The following is a 13,379-nucleotide window of genomic DNA, read 5'->3' on the forward strand; positions in this document are numbered from 1 at the left end:
TTCAAAGATAGAAAATATCGAATTGGGGCCCGAAAGTTGATAAGTTAAATTCCGAATAATTTATGTAGATTCCGGGAAAATAAAGTAGTAGAGTGGGAGACGCGAAAGCCGACCGGCGTCGCCCCGCGACGCCATGGGCGGCCTTAAGAAAAATTCAAACAAAAGATTTAAGAAGGGATTTTCCAAGAATCCATATTTTATTAATTGCTCAAGTATTTGTTTTTAAGAAAATAGAACTTCTCCGAACTTAGTGAAGTGAATGAATAAATCCTACAACTTAGTGAAGCCCGAGAAAGGATTTGAGATCCTATGAGACCAGACTAAGGATATAGGTGTTATGTCATAGGGTGCATGCATTCTTTCTAAAGAGAAATAGTTCAAGTACTAATTAGCGTGCTACGCTATTTATTTTCAAAGGATAAACTGCTCAAGCGCAAGTGAGGCCAACGCAAATAATTGAATTAAGGAATAAGCATACCAGGTGGGCTTTCTTTTAATATCCAGCACACTAGTGTGGATATAAAGCAAATACATTTGAAGTTATGAAAAATCATCTTTTCTCAAAATGGAGCTATGTTTCATTTCAAAATTATTGTCATGCCATAAATGTTTTTTTTTATAAATGAGATTGAATGTCATGGAATTGAATGTCACGGAATGGAATGGATTTATGAACGGAATGGATTCACGAATGGAATGGATTCACGAATGGAATGGATTTATTGATGGAATGGATTCACGAATGGAATGGATTTATAGATGGAATGGATTCACGAATGGAATGGATTTATGAATGAATGGAATGGATTTATGAATGAATGATGAAAGAACCTAGTCTATAGTCGAACTTTTAGCTCACAAAAGAACTTAGTAAGCTCGGGCCTTTTAAGAAAACCCCCGTGTATTACTGTGATGGTTTGACAACTATATAATGTATGTTTTGTTTTCGGCACGTGTCCACTGAGTACTCCTGTACTCAGCCCTGCATGTATTTATAAATGTGCAGGTTGAACGTCAAGAGGATGGAGTGATGATCAGAGTCGATGTTATCAAGTTGATCTCCCAACGATTCGTGTCTTCATACACGAAGTCGTTTAGCAAGGACTTATTCCGCTGTGCTCTTAGAATTATAGAACCTCACCATCAACTCTGATTTATTTGAGGAAATGTCTATTCTGTTTTCAAGACCGTGTAATGAAATACTTGGCTTCTATGTTATCAATTGACTTGGCCTTGTGAAATTCTCAAGTTCTAGCCATTTTCTTTTCCCCGCTTCTTTAATCCCTCTTATTAGTCGCGGTTTACCCGCTTTCGCTATCCTTAGCAAAAATGCGGTCGTGACAGAGTGGTATCAGAGCCACAGTTTCTTTCCTGCTCTGAGATCCAAGCTTTCCTTCAGTCAAGATCTAGACTTGTTCACTAGATCCTTCCAAGTAATCGACTCGATCAACACTTCAAGACGTTCAACCAATCAAGATGAAGGTTGAAGAAGTGGAAATTTTAAGATAGCTGAGACAAAGTGTGACAAAAAAAAAAAACATTTAGTCAAGGAAACGAAAGAATCTAGAGGAAATAGGAACGTCCCTAAAGAATGTAGTTTAAGATGGGACTATGTAGGATGAACCATAAATCCTGTAATTGCTTTCCTGAGCAACAAATTTTGAGACGATGATAGACGAAGTTAAGCACAAAAACATGATTCGCAGCGATACGACTTTTCATACAAGAAGAGCCGACGCCCAGTGTATAAGGGCTCAAGAGGTTCAAAAGTTGAAAAGGAAGACGAGGAACGATGCTCTAAGAGAAGAGAACAAGATAGATCTTCATTGTGGCTAAGCCACTCGAATAGATCCAAAAGAGACTGTTGATCACATCACGTTTCACGAGACCCTATAGAATGATAAATTTGAGATGTAAACTTAGCCTGATGACGTTAGATCACACAGTGTAGTGGCTATAGTTGATGACTTCCCTAACATGGATTTTCTTGCATCGATTCGTTTCCTTTCAAGTACCTTCGACGAACCCTAGATGTTCCCACCACGTGAATGAAATAAAAGATTTTAATCAGCAGTACTTACTTGGATTCCCAGAAAATCTCTTCCTTTGAACGTCCTTAATGGAAGTGTCATCCTGTCTGTTTAAAGATCATGGTTAGACCCAAAACTCCCCTCTTTCTATGAAAATTGTAACTCATTTTTAGTTCAAAGATCATGGTTAGGCATTTACTTTCAGATACCCTGAGCTACTTATATCGCAAATCAATGTGCCACTTCTTATCTTGGGTACATCAGATCGCTCTTCACTTTCAGTTTGAATGAGCACGAGCTTTGCCCTTATATTTTCAGACATGCCGATTGGCGACAACTTTTGTTACTCATCATTTGTACGAGTGATATTTCGACTTCACAAGCCCAATCGCATTGTCATTCTAAAGTTGTATGTCTTCGAAACCTTCAAACTAAGCTCGTTTTCCCAGACTTTGTCCTCAACGAGTGACGCATTCTTCTTGGAACTTCCGTCAACTCTGGTTGTTTTGCAAACACGGGTGTGGCAAGTTCCTTCTTGCAAGAATGAAATTTTCTCATATTCAATTCCACAACATGATTGTTCCGTCTGGGAAATTTCTTTTGGAAAACTTGAGAATTCTCCAATAGGATTCCAATTTCACTAGCTTTAACATTATTGGAGAAAAGTCAGCACGATTTCATGGCAGTTGCCTACATTTCTATGCCTGATTCTTCTAGACCTTAACGTGGCTTAGCCACAATCCATTGTTATCAAGATCTTTTCGAATCAGAATGGCAGAATTGACCATTTCATTTGACGCCTATTGTGAGAATTTAAAGTTAAATCCGTTCCAAGACATGTTTCATTTCTTTCAAGAAATTTTCAGCTCTATGGTTTCCCTAAGACCTTTTAACCCATGTAATTCTGAGGGACGTGATAAGTTCAATTGAACTTAGTCCCAGTTTCCTTGTAAACCGATCATTGCGAGTTGGCAATTTCAAATTCACAGAGATGTTATTCTTTCCACCTTGAGTAATTTGAGTACTCTCCCAAGACAGTGATTTATTTTCAGTATTTCATCGATCTAAAATCTGTATCATCCAAGTTAAGGCTGTTTGACTAAATTCCTAATGCAAGACTCTCATCGAAGGCAAAGCCTTGATCCTTAAGTATATAGCTATGAGAAATAAGTCATGATGGACAGACTTGAGTAATGATGATACACCCTGGTCGAGGACAAGTAATGATGTATTGATCTGACAGTTCTTATAGAAATTCGCTGGCTTGGAAAAGTTGTGTTCGTTTCTATGATTCAGTTGTTATGATTCGCCCTCAAAATTTTGATAGTACTTAATTAGTAATTACGCAAAATATCAGGATGCCTCCAAGGAAAGCTGGCAGGCAGCGAGGCCAAGGACGTAGGAGAGGCCAAGGACAAGGCCGAGGGGAACTCCCTATCTTTGAGGAGGGAGTGCAAGGAGATTGGCATGGGGTAACACCACCCCCATCACCTATTCTACCGCCTTCACCACCCCCATCACCTGTTCTACCGCCTTCGCCACCCCCATCACCTGTTATACCGCCTTCACCACCCCCACCACCACCCCAGCCACAGGACCGTAGGGTCGAAGAGATGTTTCTAAGACAGAACCCACCAGTGTTTAATGGGTTAGGAGACCCAACCGTTGCTGAAACTTGGATACGCGCACTGGAACACATATTCAACTTCCTGCACTGCACAGACCAAGAACGCCTATCTTGCGTAACTTTTCAACTAATTGGACCTGCTGACTTCTGGTGGGAAGCAAGAAAAAAGACCATGACTCCAGAGCAACTCGGGGAGATGACTTGGGGGGAATTTAGAACTGAAGTCTATGACAAATACATCCCTAAGAGCTACCGGAAGAGGAGGGAGGTAGAGTTCTACCATCTGGAACAAGGACAAATGTCAGTGACGGACTATGATCGGATGTTCTGTGAGATGGCTCGGTATGCACCAGACCAGGTGGACACCGACCAAAAGATGGCTGAGAAATTCTGTACCGGTCTGAGGTGCGAGATAAGGATGACTCTGGCTAGTCATGGAGGACTGTCTTACACTGAAGCTCTGGGACGGGCACTAGACATTGAGGCAGCTATGCTGGGAGATAAAACCACGCCAGTTGTGAACCCTACTCCACCCCCAACTCAGTCCCAAGCATCCAGGGACAAGAGGAAGTGGGAAGAACCACGAGCCCAACCTGAGCCTAAGAGGGGAGGGTATGGACCAATCAAGCCACAAAGAGGTGGATATCAAGCTACCCATGGATCATTCGAAGGAAACACACCGAAGCCCGCTCCATGCCCCAATTGCAACAAACCACATCGCGGCACCTGCAAGTTAGGGACGAATGTCTGTTTCAGCTGCGGAACTACTGGCACTTTGTTAAAGGTTGCCCATACAAAGCACCAGAGACGGGAGTAAAATCTTATCCGTCAGCTCAACCCCCTCAACTACGCGCAATGAATGTCCGACCTGGAGCAAATTCCCGACAACCACCTAAGAATCAGCAGCAAGTGAAGGAACGTTACCCGGAGCCTTTCGAGTAGAGCTGAGCAAATTTCGAGACGAAATTTATTTTAAGGAGGGTGGAATGTAACGCCCCAGAATTTTGTTCCTTTCTTTCGAGATAAATCGGATTTATTAGCCTATCTAATTTCGTTTAGAAGTGGTGTAATCGTACTTCCCTCGATGTATTTTCGACTTTGGAGTAATTTAAGTATCTTCGTTGGAGGAAATAAAATGCAAGGAAAATTTAAGTTTCAAGAATAAAAGTGGAGAAAATACTTTTATTAGAGAAATGTGGATACACCGTGAAGAAATAGAAATACATGGATGATGGAAATAGTACATGCCTGCAAGTGTGATAAAATCAACATGCACCTATTCTACACTATCTATCCTACTTCTTAATTCTCAAGTTTGGAAGCAAACTAAATTGGGGATAGAACCAAATGAGCTCAAGAGGAGCATCTTCTTTCTTTCCCTCTCATTCTTATTCTCGATTTTGCTCCCCTCCACAAGCTCCAAGAATGCCTCCATGTACCTACAAAGTTTACACCAAATTGGGGGTTAGAAAGTTACACACAAGTAAAGAGGGAGGGAAGCACAAGCTAAATAAGAGATGGAGCAAGTAGGTGAATAGTACAGCTAGAAGAGCTACAAGATAGAGCATGAGGTAAGCAATATTTTGTCACCACTTCATCTAACATCAAAAGAGATTCAAGACAAAGAAGGCATAGGAGAAAGAGCTCCTACACAAGCCCAAAGTAGAAGATGAGTCAAACTCTCATCTCCCCGTCGATCAAGGCCGAGAAATTAGCCTAGAAGATCAGCCACAATCACCAAAACGGCAAGAATCTCACAATCATCAAGCTCGAAAGAGAAAGAGCTAGCAACCCCAAAATAGGAGCCTTTGCTTCCAAGTCTCAAACATAGATTCCAATAGCTTAGCACTATATAGGAGCCATCTCCCTTCACCTCCGCCACCCCACTACTCGACACCGCCAACTACACTCGACACCAAGCGCGGGGCGGCGAAGAGGAGAGGAAGGAGTGGCGACCGGCAAGGGCGAAAACCGCCACCACCGATACAAGTTCAGCAAGTGAGGTAAACAACCTCAACACCAACACTCTTCGCATCATGTAGAACAACAAGTAGATAGCACAAGAACTTAGAATTTCCATAAGATTCTCACAACCAAGTATGGAACAATAGTAGAAACCTCAAGATCTCCCACAGTAAGCATGTGTAAGAATAGAGACTCAATACAGTAAGCTAAGTGCCCCAATTGAAAAAAAAATCAGAACTTTAATACCATAGCCAAAGACCAATTCCAGTGAGCACTCAAAAAGGATGGATCATGGAATTTAAATACTCCAACAAGAACATAGAAATACCATCAATCTCCAATCTACTAGAATTTAAGGAAATTGAGTAAAGGAGAAAATGGGAGGTGACTTAGCTTAGGCGGAGGGGCTGCCGGGCGACGAGCGAGCGTCGACGGAGTCCGAAAATTTCCGCGGAGCGGCAGAGGCGGCTGAGAGAGAGGAAAGAGGAGACGAGGCTCTCCTCTCCGCCGCTGGACTCTTCAAGAAGGCGACAAGGCAGCGGCCCTGCTCGCAGCTGGAGGCGTGAGTGCGACGGCGAACTTCGGAGCTTCCCCACGTGAGCCGGAGAAAGAGTGCGTGCAGCACTAGGAGCCCGACGAGTGCTCGGCGGCGGCGCTGCCACCACTGGCGCGAAGAGGCGACGGGGAGAGCTCGACAGAAAGGGCATCGAAGAGGGAGAACTCGATGGAGGAAGGAGTACGCGCCGACGGGACTCCGGAATTCCGTTGGGGCGGGGCGCGGTTTTGCCGGAGAGAAAAGGCGCCGCCTCTGAATTCGATTAGGGATTTCAGTTTGAGAGGTAAATGATTTTGGGGTAAATGTACAAAATTGGGAGAAGAGGCTGAGCCGGCGACGCAGAGAGGCCTCGATTCGCCGGAGATGGAAGAGTGGCTGTCGCTGCTGCTTCTTCTTCTTTAGAAAGAGTTCATTTGGGAATAAGGTGAATTTGGAGAAGAAGGGTTGATCGATGGAGTATAAGGAGAGTATTTTGGGCCAAATTATTTTAAATATTTGTTGGGCCTTAGTAATTACTTAAGAATTGGGCCAAGGAATTTCTATTGATTTGGGCCACTTGAGTTGTTATAATTAAGTGAGTGCAGCGGGCTTTGGGCCAAGATATAAATTATGAGAAGTTGGATGGAATTAATTTAAGGACTTGAGTTGGAGCTCAATTAATTAATTTCCGAACAATTTGCTAAGTTTTCAAAGATAGAAAATATCGAGTTGGAGCCCGAAAGTTGATAAGTTAAATTCCGAATAATTTATGTAGATTCCGGGAAAATAAAGTAGTATAGTGGGAGACGCGAAAGCCGACCGGCGTCGCCCCGCGACGCCATGGGCGACCTTAAGAAAATTTCAAACAAAAGATTTAAGAAGGGATTTTCCAAGAATCCATATTTTATTAATTGCTCAAGTATTTGTTTTTAAGAAAATAGAACTTCTCCGAACTTAGTGAAGTGAATGAATAAATCCTACAACTTAGTGAAGCCCGAGAAAGGATTTGAGATCCTATGAGACCAGACTAAGGATATAGGTGTTATGTCATAGGGTGCATGCATTCTATCTAAAGAGAAATAGTTCAAGTACTAATTAGCGTGCTACGCTATTTATTTTCAAAGGATAAACTGCTCAAGGGCAAGTGAGGCCAACGCAAATAATTGAATTAAGGAATAAGCATACCAGGTGGGCTTTCTTTTAATATCCAGCACACTAGTGTGGATATAAAGCAAATACATTTGAAGTTATGAAAAATCATCTTTTCTCAAAATGGAGCTATGTTTCTTTTCAAAATTATTGTCATGCCATAAATGTTTTTTTTTTATAAATGAGATTGAATATCATGGAATTGAATGTCATGGAATGGAATGGATTTATGAACGGAATGGATTCACGAATGGAATGGATTCACGAATGGAATGGATTTATAGATGGAATGGATTCACGAATGGAATGGATTCACGAATGGAATGGATTTATAGATGGAATGGATTCACGAATGGAATGGATTTATGAATGAATGGAATGGATTTATGAATGAATGATGAATGATGAAAGAACCTAGTCTGTAGTCGAACTTTTAGCTCACAAAAGAACTTAGTAAGCTCGGGCCTTTTAAGAAAACCCCTGTGTGTTACTGTGATGGTTTGACAACTATATAATGTATGTTTTGTTTTCGGCACGTGTCCACTGAGTACTTCTGTACTCAGCCCTGCATGTATTTATAAATGTGCAGGTTGAACGTCAAGAGGATGGAGTGATGATCGGAGTCGATGTTATCAAGTTGATCTCCCAACGATTCGTGTCTTCATACACGAAGTCGTTTAGCAAGGACTTATTCCGCTGTGCTCTTAGAATTATAGAACCTCACCATCAACTCTGATTTATTTGAGGAAATGTCTATTCTGTTTTCAAGATCGTGTAATGAAATACTTGGCTTTTATGTTATCAATTGACTTGGCCTTGTGAAATTCTCAAGTTCTAGCCCTTTTCTTTTCCCCGCTTCTTTAATCCCTCTTATTAGTCGCGGTTTACCCGCTTTCGCTATCCTTAGCAAAAATGCGGTCGTGACAATTATCATCGTCCGCAGTATTAGTTTGATACTATCCGCTTTCGGTCAAGCCCGCACGGATTCGTTTTTGGATCACTCCCAAAAGGCTCTAACTAGTTGGGGTTAGACAAGAATTATATACACCTTCCAACTTTCCTCGGATTTTCGATGTGGGATAGATTTGTACTCAAAAAACCTCCCCCTCAAAACGGAGACCACATTGAGACACGTTACGGATCCGACTGAGACTTGTCAAGATCGTCGGCCCCACTCGAACATGGGTCTCTCAGACCAGACCCGACGTCAACCTGGCTATGATACCACTTGTCAGGATTGTCGGCGTCAGCAGTATTAGTTTGATATTGTCTGTTTTGGGTCAAGCCTGCACGGATTTGTTTTTGGGTCACTTCCAATAGGCCTCAAACTAATTAGAGTTGGACAGAAATTATATACACGATGTGGAAATAGATTTGTACTCAATATATGTACCATGTATATTATTTTTTGTTTCTCTCATAAAATTAGTTCATACTATTAAAATAGTCCATGACCTTAGTATTACTATTTGTAAAAGGATAAACTACCTCTCATTACCATCATAAAATTAGTCGATGTTACTTGTTAGAATAGTCCATGGCTTTAGTATAGTATATTACTATTTGTAAAACGATAAACTACTTCTCAGTATCACATAAAGTTGCCCATACGTAAAGCGAAAGGTTTATCTGAAAATAGTTAATGCTATGCCTAGTTGTTGAACTTATATTAGAATTTGACTTTAATAAATTAATCCAAGGGCTTTTTTATTTAATTTTATATTTCCTATGTGGATCCAAATCACAGAGACATGGTCTTATCTGTGTGTTTCATACTTGTCACATTGCCCTTTAAAGTGAACCAATGAATATTCTGGAAAAGAGATTCCAAGAATAAGATATAATGTATTTATTTATATTCAAATTTGTTTGAAGTGTAATTTAGGTCTAATGGTTAAGAGATTTTGACCAAGTCGATTAACATATAGCAAGAGACTTGATTTATTTTAATAACGAGTTCTTATCAGCGTTTTCTTTTTCTAATTGTACATGAAACGATCAAAAGAATATGTTCAATTGTTTTACTGGAAAAAGTTTTAAGTCCTTTTTATTTATGGGGTGGAAAACTGATCATGTGGATTAACGCTTTTTTAATTATGCGCTATAGTAACTTTAGTTGATCTTTTCCTTCGTAAAATTCAATGATCTCGTGGATAAATATTTACTCCGTTTAAGACAACGTATAGTGAAAAACTAAATAAAAGGATAGTTGTAATTAAGACTAATACTAATGGAATCAATGTAGCAATAGAAACTGTATTAGTTCGATACTATATCTGGCAATTGAAACTAAGTGTCATACATCATGTACTCGTGTTTTGTCGTCGCACTATTTCAAATCAATTTTAGTTTGACTACTTTAATTTGGCAAATAATACGAGATGGAAAAAATAAGATCTTGTAGCATTTATGTCTATAGTTTGAATTAATGATTGGGGGGGGGGGGGGGGGGGGGGAGGAATTCACTAACCAGCCTGCTTTGCATGAAATATAAAAGGAAGAAGAAACTCAAAGATTGAAATATAAATATTGCCGGAGCAACATTACATTTTTCAAGGGAGACGGGGATACATATATAATTATAGCAAAATATAAACTTACATTTAGCCAAGGGTAATATTTAATAAAGCCAAAAAAAACATCAAACAAACACACAGCCCGTTTTAACAAACCCCTCAACATTCAAAATGACGCATTTAATTAAATGTTGATGATAATCATGGAGATATTGGTGCAATATGGTGATGTTGAGGGTCCGGGCCACCCGGTGCGACTCTATCGGAGCTCATCTTCATAGATCGTCTCATAAACAATTCGAACTCAACTCGATTAAACCCCAGTTTTCTCTGAAAAAGTTGCATGTGTGCCTCGTTGGCCGTGGCTAAGGGTACACGGGCTGCAGATGTGGAGAGGAGGAGAAAGACGAGTAAGAGAGAGGAGACAACTCTGGAGGAAGCCATTGGGATTAATTAGGGGGTGGGGAACGAAAGCAAGTGAAATTGGAGAAATAGAGAAATGAAACCCTAGTTTTTGCATGGATAATGATAGGTTTGCATGGCTATTTATAGGATAAAATGTATAAAGATTGAAGGGGACAAGTAATAGTGGAGAAAATGTGGGTTCCGTTTTCTTTAATAAATGTACAAAAGTTCTTGCGTGGATGATTGTTTATTCCATATAGTATCACCAATGTGACAAGGATAAATTGGTTCGAGAATATTTAATAGAAAAGGAATAATCTGCTGAGAATCCTTAATTGTTGCTTTTAGTTGGTTTGGTTATTTATTTGATGAAGGTTATCTATATGGAGTATTTATTATACAAACGCATGGGGATCTATTAGATCAACTTTATAAGTTACTCCACTAAATTAAACTAAATGGTGGTGTTATGGTAAAAGTAACGTTTAAAAGTGCTTTTTCTACAAGTGTTTTTAAGATGTGCATATTTTTTATTTTTTTTAGTAAAGAAAGCTAGGCACAGCCTAGAGTATATCCTTTTTTTTTAGTTTCGGTTAGTTCGACAAAGTAATAGTGAAATGCAATATCAAATAAGTTTAAAAAAAGGTTTGAGTAAGATTGAATTAGTCATTGGGTGAGGTGAGATAGTTAAGAGATGGCTTCTTGTGCCCTTTCTCGTTAATAAATTCAATGATTTGAAAATAAGGATGTTTATAATAACCATTTTTTTCTTGTTCCTTTGCAAAAATGTCTAGAGCAGTAAAAATACTACCACAGTTACAAAGTATAATAAAGTAGCTAGATCTTAGTCCTAATCATCGATTCCATCACTAGACCATCCAAGATGTTGTATATATTACTACTTCCGTTTACCAAAATTTGTCTCAATTTTTCATTTTTATTTGTCCCTCAAAATTTGTCTCATTTCATTTTTACCATTTTTGGTAGTGGAACTCATATTCCACTAACTCATTCGTACTCACATTTTATTATAAAACTAATATATAAAAGTAGGACCCACAATCCACTAACTTTTTCAACTCACTTTCCACTACATTTTTTAAAACTCGTGTCGGGTCAAAGTGGGACAAAATTTTGGTGGACGGAGGTAGTAAAAGACAATTTTGCAATAAACTATTTGAAATGGATATTTCCAAAAGTAGGAAGTGGGAAAGTGTCACATCTGATGAGATACTAAACCTAGGATTTTCGATGCAGCTATAGCTTGGCAATCCTATTACAATTGATCACATTGGTTTGACGGTGTCATCATCTATTGTTCGATTATAGATATTGTCGTCTTTTCTTTACATTTCGACAAATTCTTTGTAATCTATCCCATTCATCTTTGGTTTATCTATTTGGTCAAATATTTTTCACTACACTTCGCTTTCTCTCATTGATAATGCTATATCTTTTATTAGTTGTTGGCTACGCATATCTATCATGGCTTGGCGGCGCAAATTATTTAACATGAGATAGGACAAATTTGATAAATCACGATATTCGCTCACAATCTATGTGATATATGCTTGAATTAACATTTAAAGTTCTTTATATAAAAAATTTATTTAATATTTCCAAAAATAGTTAAGTGTTGTTATTGAATATAAATTCATTGTTTTGTGAAGAGTAGAGGAATGCTTTGGAAATTTCGAACTTAAATGCAGTTTAAGAAATTAAACATAACATATAAGGCTAATATTTCTTTAATTTTTTGGTCAAATTCTGGTCAATTTCACAAGTCGATGGTGATGTGTAATCGAAAAATGTTCGATGATCAAAGCAATGTTCTGAAGATTAGAACGACATTGTTTTCATTTTCTTTTTCCTTCTATTTTAAAGACCCTCTCCCGACGTTCACACCTCCCCTATAACCCTAATTTCAGGCTTTTTTTTATTATTATATAAATCTAACCTAATTTCGAAAAGCTTCTAAGCGTAAGGGCATCCACATATCAATTTTCCCAATCACTTGCACTATACTGTGAAGTATTCGCATTATCTAAGTCATCCCATAAACATCCGCAATCTATCATTAACTCATCGCTTATCATGTAACATGCCGACTAACTTAGTGAGAGATGGGACATAAACATCCTCAATCTATCATTAACTCATCACTTATCATGTAACATGCCGACTAACTTAGTGAGAGATGGGACATTGCGGACTTTTTATATGTTCAATGACTTCTCTGTTTCTAGCAGTGGCGTATCCAGAATATATGGTTTGGGGGTACAAATTTTACAACAAATAATTACGAGATACTATAATATAACAAGAATTTTTATTTGATGTACGAGTTGTATTAAATTATATAAAATAATAAAAATAATAGAGTAAAATATAAAAAAATAAAGCTATTAAAAAAAGTAAGAATTTTTTTTAGAATTATGAGTGTTACTATAAGTAATATTACATATGATCAAATATAGTAATAGGGTATTATATAGAAAATCAAAGCAATTAAAAAAATAGGCATAATATGAAAAATAAAATAATTAGAACATACTATTATAGGGGAGTGTTAGGGTGTCACCACCTCTTAAAATAACACCATACCACCATTCCTAGCCAATCATTTGTATACGTGGACGAATAATAAGCTGCCACGTGACAAAAAAAGTTAATTTTTTTTTAAAAAAAGACGGCTAGTAATATGGTATACACTATTGTTGTGTAGCGCTTATAATATTGTTGTATATGTGGTGTCACGGTGTCACTTTAAGAGGTGTTATCATTTTAACACAAATCTACTATTATAATCTGATATCTAGAAAAGAAAATAGAAGTGCAAATAATTACCTAACTCAAAAAAGAAAGAAAACGTGAGTTTAGAAAGAAAACAATAGAAGCGCAGTAGTACTCATAACTTAAAATACAATAAAAAAACATTAAAAAGGAGAAATAATATTAAAAATAATTACTTTCTCGGCCTCCCAGAGTCGAACACGGGACAACAGGTAGAAATGAGCAGCTAATTACCACCGGAGCAAACATGACTTTTATAAATGCGTACTAAAAATAGTATTACTATTATGAATTTTGGGGGTACAGTTGACTTTTTCCCACATAGATACGCCACTGGTTTCTAGTCGAGGTTCAAGGGA

At 38.4% G+C, this 13,379-nt stretch overlaps 1 long non-coding RNA gene across 1 annotated transcript; it reads left to right on the forward strand.

The window, feature by feature from the left end:
- Window positions 1–428: 428 nt before the first annotated feature.
- On the forward strand, window positions 429–1,254 carry LOC125200903 (uncharacterized). Its single transcript, XR_007172805.2, has 2 exons — window positions 429–481; window positions 1,007–1,254. It is a non-coding gene; the product is annotated as an uncharacterized LOC125200903 (long non-coding RNA).
- Window positions 1,255–13,379: the final 12,125 nt, after the last annotated feature.

Source organism: Salvia hispanica, chromosome 4, assembly GCF_029641045.1.
Source record: "Salvia hispanica isolate PSC_SH4W2 chromosome 4, Shi_PSC_v1, whole genome shotgun sequence".
NCBI lineage: Eukaryota > Viridiplantae > Streptophyta > Magnoliopsida > Lamiales > Lamiaceae > Salvia > Salvia hispanica.